This window comes from Triturus cristatus, chromosome 5_1, assembly GCF_964204655.1.
Source record: "Triturus cristatus chromosome 5_1, aTriCri1.1, whole genome shotgun sequence".
Lineage (NCBI taxonomy): Eukaryota > Metazoa > Chordata > Amphibia > Caudata > Salamandridae > Triturus > Triturus cristatus.
Genome location: NC_140587.1, coordinates 312,270,058 through 312,276,057, shown reverse-complemented (window position 1 = coordinate 312,276,057; position 6,000 = coordinate 312,270,058). Strand labels below are relative to the sequence as shown.

Genomic DNA, 6,000 nt, shown 5'->3' with positions numbered 1-6,000 from the left:
CATCCACCTCCATGAATCCATCCACTCAATGAACTCATCCACCTCCATGAACCCATCACTCCACGAGCCCATCCACCCCATGAACCCATCCACGCCATGTACCCATCCACCCCATGAACCCATCCACCCCATGAACCCATCCACCTCCATGAACCCATCACTCCATGAACCATCACTCCATGAACCCATCCACCTCCATGAACCCATCCACCCCATGAACCCATCCACCTCCATGCACCCATCACTCCATGAACCCATCCCCCCTTGAACCCATCCACTCCATGAACCCATCCACCTCCATGAACCCATCCACCCCATGAACCCATCCACCTCCATGAACCCACCACTCCATGAACCCATCTACCCCATGAACCCATCCACCTCCATGAACCCATCAACCCCATGAACCCATCCACCTCCATGAACCCATCTACCCCAGAAACCAATCCACCCCATGAACCCACCCACCTCCATGATCCCATCCACCTCCAAGAACCCATCACTCCATGAACCCATCCACACCATTTATCCATTCACCTCAATGAACCCATCCACCCCATGAACCCATCCACCTCAATGAACCCATCCAACCCACGAACCCATCCACCTCCATGAACCCATCACTTCATGAACCAATCCGCCTCCATGAACCCATCCAGAACCCATCCACCCCATGAAACCATCCACCTCCATGAACCCATCCACCCCATAAACCCATCCACCTCCATGAACCCATCCACCCCATGAACCCATCCACCTCCATGAACCCATCACTCCATGAACTCATCCACCTCCATGAACCCATCCGCCCCATGAACCCAGCCACCTCCATGAACCCATCACCACATGAACCCATCCACCCCATGAACCCATCCACCTCCATGAACCCATCCTCCCCATGAACTCGTCCACCTCCATGAACCCATCACTCCTTGAACCCATCCACCCCATGAACCCATGCACCCTATGAACCCATCCACCTCCATGAATCCATCCACTCAATGAACTCATCCACCTCCATGAACCCATCACTCCATGAGCCCATCCACCCCATGAACCCATCCATGCTATGAACCCTTCTACCTCTATGAACCCATCCACCCCACGAACCCATCCACCTCCATGAACCCATCCACCCCATCCTTGTGCACCGCTCCCCCTTTTTTCAAGTTGATTTTCAATTTTTGTCTCCTTTAGACTGCCTCGACATGTTTATTTTTAATGTGTGGAAACCCTTTCTGTCTATTTTTGTTCCTTTTTTTGTCATCCCCACATATTCAGTGTTATGGCGGAGGAAGGCAGCACTTCCACCATGCCATCAAGGCCCCCCTGGACAACCATATGTTTTATACAATTGAATGTTTGACTATTTCATTTTGCAGGTACACTTTTCAAAGTCATACTTTCGCTATAACTGATTTCACATTCATTAAGTGTTGTTTTTAACTTGTGCAAATGCTGTGGTTGCTTGTGGGATATTACTAAGTAAGTGTCCTCTGTTTTGTTATAGCACCTACCCAGGAAGAGGCCAGACCACCATCCTTTAGATGGGCCAATGATGGGTGAAGAGTCAGCTAGAAGGAGTGGTAGTGGTGGTAAGTTGGTTTCCATTCTCAAGAACAACTGCTGTATTTGTTAAGGTATTCCTTCCTTACTTAAGCCTGATCCCTAATCCCTTTTTAATTATCCACCTTCTGATAGTTCTTTCTCTGTCTTGCCACCAATTACATAAATGGGTAGCAGAATTGTGTTGCTAAGTGCACATTGCCCAGTGTCCACTAGACCGTCTTCCAGCCCATCCAATCCTGGCTCATGCCACATTTTGCTGACGGCTTCTCCCTAAATTTCTTTATCTATTATGCCATTTCTTACACTGATCCTTCTCTTACCTCTCTTTTGCAACATGGTGCATATGAGTAACATCACATAACCCAACTTTTCCCTAGCCAGTGCTTAAATGATCCCAATACCTGATGTTTTAATCAAATCTTTACAAACACTTACAAGTGACCTAACATAGTTATTAATATGTTGTACTCTAATGATTTAGAGCTCAGGGTTTGGTGTGGGGTTTGTACGATTGATAACGAGATTCTACAGTAAGAACACTAGAATTATTATTCTTATGATATTCTATGCCAATAGTAGTCCAAAAAACATTCTACCACACCAAGTTAGCTCAGTTTATGTTGTATGATAGATCTAGTCAAATATCATGGCTGCAAAAATACGTTTAAATCACTGTATATCCCTGCGGGAATATATATTTACCTACAGTTTAGCCATTTCTTTAAGGTCACATTAAGAATCTTGTGAAAGTGTCCCCCCTTGAATATAACTAATGTATTTACACATTTCATTGAGTTCTGCCTTTTTTTAAAATATGCAAAAGATCCTCCGAGATTATTTAATGCCACATGCTGCAAATAGTAGAGTACTATGCACATTTGGTGTAAAAGAAAAGCCCCTGGGACACATAATCACAAAGAAGAAATCCAGTGACCCCAGACAAACAGCAACAATATGTGACTGTCTGAAAATACAGTCCATGTTCTTGAAGTGGAAAGACACTTTTTTCTTCTTTCGTGGGCCAGAGGGCCAGCCACAGATTTCTGGGGTGTGACAGATCATCCCTGTTGGGAGAGAGCAGCTAGACTCCGTCTTCAAAAGTGGAGGCCATTGCTGGGTAATATTATCGGGGGAGGAGGAGACAGTGGTAGCAGACGCCTCCAGTGCTACTCAGACAGTGGAACCCCAGAGGCCACCACAACTTCACTGATGCCAACGCAGGTGACCAAGTCTTCTACCATCACAGCCATTACCTAGACCAGCCCAACCCTCCACCCCCTCCAGGAGCCTAGAGGTCATCCTCCAAGAGGTGATGGAAGACCTCTGACAAGTGAGAGATATCCAGAGGGAGATCCTTGACAGACTTGACATTATTGAGGGACTGTTAAAAATGTAATTAAGGAGAAGGCATTGCCTGTTGTGGGTGGAATCAGTTATGGGGAGAGATAGATTAGTTTAAATGTTTTTTAGGGTTTAGGTAGGTTTGGCCAGTCACTGTTGAGAACAATTGGGAGGGTAAATTAGTTAGATTAGTTCCATTATGTGTAGGTGTTTTCTATTGTTTATAGAGGGCGTGATGTGGGTGGTAACAGTTGGGTTACGGGTAAAATTCTTTAGGTATATTTTAGGGTTTCGGTAGGGGGTGGGCCAGATGAAGGTGGTGGTGAGGGTAGATTTATTTTGCAATTAATAGGTTTATTCAAAACGAGTTTTGATTTCTTTTCATTGATATTTTAATCCATGCATTACTGTTTAAATTAAATGTAGCATCCCTGTAGATCAAAACAGGAAGCTCCATCACATAGAACATACCTACCCAAGGCTGAACCCTGACTTGTACCATCATAAAAAAATTGTCCAACCGTATCCATCCGCTAGTCTGTCTGTGCCTGAACTCCCTTAAAAGGCTACCAGTGCCACTTCCAGTCCAGTGCACCCTCTTACTGTCGGAAAATTGAACAGGCCCAACCCTCACTCACCTTTAACGGCTTCATTTTACTTAAGCAGCAACCACTTCCCATCAGAAATAGTTGTTTGTGCACTGCCCTACTCTTTGCATTGATGGCTAAGTAGAGTACTTACTTCAGTAGTACATAGATGTGTCACAATATTTGTAGTGCCAATGCCAACCCTGACATAAACCCACTCCCTACTTCAAGTTCAAGAAACGTCTTAGCTTAGTAGAAAAAGTATTGTTTGCCACCTACCCCATATGATCCAATATTACATTGATACTTGGTTTATTTTCAAAGAGTAATACTGCTGGTGGTGGCGCTAATAGGCAAGATGCCACAGGAAAAATGTGTTTATTCTTATTGTGAATGAAAGTGGAGAACCAACCAAAGATTCACATTTTGCAACAGTCAACCCAGCTGAAAGAAAACACAGAGTGGCAAATCCATGCCTGAGGCCATCACAAATCACAATAGTGCACAGAGTTATATTTATTTATTAAAGTAAGCATAATAGACCATCACACCTCATGACTGGGGTGAAGGTTACATTGATAGAATCCAGGGAGCATAGATTTTGGAAAAAAGTGCACTCTGCCTATTCTTGTCCAACCATCCCAACCATTGTTGAAATGTATTCTCTGCAATATGATCTCCCTTTCTTGCCTGAATAGGCGGGGTGGTGTGGTCAAATTTACAGTTTTTGTTAACTTCATCCTATAACATTTTGTGTAGCTTTGACCTTTTCCGCCACCAAGTGTGAGATCTGTTAATGGTGGAAATTTTCAGTACAACAGAAGGCACAACTTGAGGGAAGAGGTTTAGGTATTTTATGAATGGATGGATAGGGGGGAATAAGGAAAGGTGAGAGATATACAAACATAACATTCATCAAGTTCATCAGAACAATGAATTTGTTGTGAAAGGAAGGTAATAGTTCAGTTAACAAATTCAAACTGTCTTTCAGCCCCCAGACTCCCAAGACTCCGTAGTTAGCTGATAGTTACCTAAGCCTGAGAAGTGCAAAACAGGGAGGACACACACACAGTACAAAAAATTGTCATAGTAAAAGAAAAATGATACTGTATGCAAATGGACGGTGCAACTACAATGTTCTGGCATTGTCCCTCATAAGTGCAAGGCTGACTCACGTAGCAGGAGCAATATGAAGCTTTGTTGCAGAAGAGAAGGCCAGTAGAATGCAAAAAAAAAATGGCAGAGTCAGAGTAAGCATTGGCATGAGGAACAAGTGGATGAATCATAGGCTGGCACAGTGGTGTACCATTAAGTAATAACCAGTCTCTCAACACACCTCTCTTCAGTTTACAGGAGTTGGCCTCTTTGAGTACTCTTGTTTCCCATAGTAGTAGGGAGGCATTGGTCTTCTTCTGGCTGTTGTCAAGGGTTCTTGCTGATTTTATTTCATCCAGAAAATGAAAAGAAATTAGGTCTTAGGGCTGGATTTATTTTTTAGCAGGCGGTCTGTTTCTCCATAAGGGACATGGAGTAAATAACTCCATAAACCTGATGGAGGTGCCACCACCAAATTTAGAAATGACCACCAAGCTGGTGTCACAACCACTCACCTGGAGTACTTGTCTGCAGGGATGATGCTGGATCTCCGCTCTCCTCTACAGCAAATTCCGACTGAGGTTGGAACCCTTAGCCAGCTGGCGCTCTAGAAGGGTAGGTGGATTGGGAAGAGAAAACAGGCAGAGATCCTTCATCTTGGGACCTGATGTGGAAATCCTCTGGGAGATTGCCTCCTACCCTGATTTCTGGGTTTTCAATCAGACCACTGCTCATCTCAGTAGGAAGAGGTATAATGATCTGTAATCGGTGTAAAACAAGAAGAGCTAAATGACGCTAAAATACAAGTGCATTTGCATTCATGAACTGTTTAACAAGCAATCAACTACTCTGTGTACCTACACAGGCAAGAATTCTAGCACATTCAAACAAGAGATCCTTACTTCAGGATTGTTCTAGCTTTTTAATCAATACTCGTTGATTCCCATAATAGTATTCTTGATTTATCAACAGAATGTAAATTCCAGTCAGGGATCAATGATCCTACTCAGTCATTGTTGCCTTGAGTAAAGCGCACCCTGACCTATTCGACAAATACATTCAAGTTACTTGACATAGTTGATGCCCTAACCTTCGTAGTGTGTTGGACCTTGTCGATAGAGTAACGCTGTTTTTTGTTCTTTTATTCTTTTCCAGGAGCAGAGTTCGACAGCCAGAGTGAGCTGCCGCAGGTGCAGACATGAGGATTCAGGGAAGTATGAACTGAACTCTGAATCTGGGGCGAGGTTCCTCAGAAGGGGGCTGGACTCCGACCAGAAGAAGCCAAGCATTGCCCTGTGGTTTGGGCCACGTGTCCAAAATCTCACAAGATTACAGGTGGCACATGTTTTCTAGGGAGCAGGCCAGATCTTCGGAGATGGCCTCAGGGAATTAATATGATTTAATACCA

At 44.0% G+C, this 6,000-nt stretch overlaps 1 long non-coding RNA gene across 1 annotated transcript in view; it reads right to left on the bottom strand.

The window, feature by feature from the left end:
• Positions 1 to 4,002: 4,002 nt before the first annotated feature.
• The window catches only part of LOC146830846 (uncharacterized), a 62,084-nt gene continuing 60,086 nt past the window's right edge, over positions 4,003 to 6,000 (bottom strand). Inside the window, exons 6-7 of the long non-coding RNA XR_014961201.1 lie at positions 5,108 to 5,351; positions 4,003 to 4,932 (exon numbers count right to left, since the gene is read on the bottom strand). This is a non-coding gene — a long non-coding RNA (uncharacterized LOC146830846). The remainder of the gene's footprint in view (positions 4,933 to 5,107; positions 5,352 to 6,000) is intronic.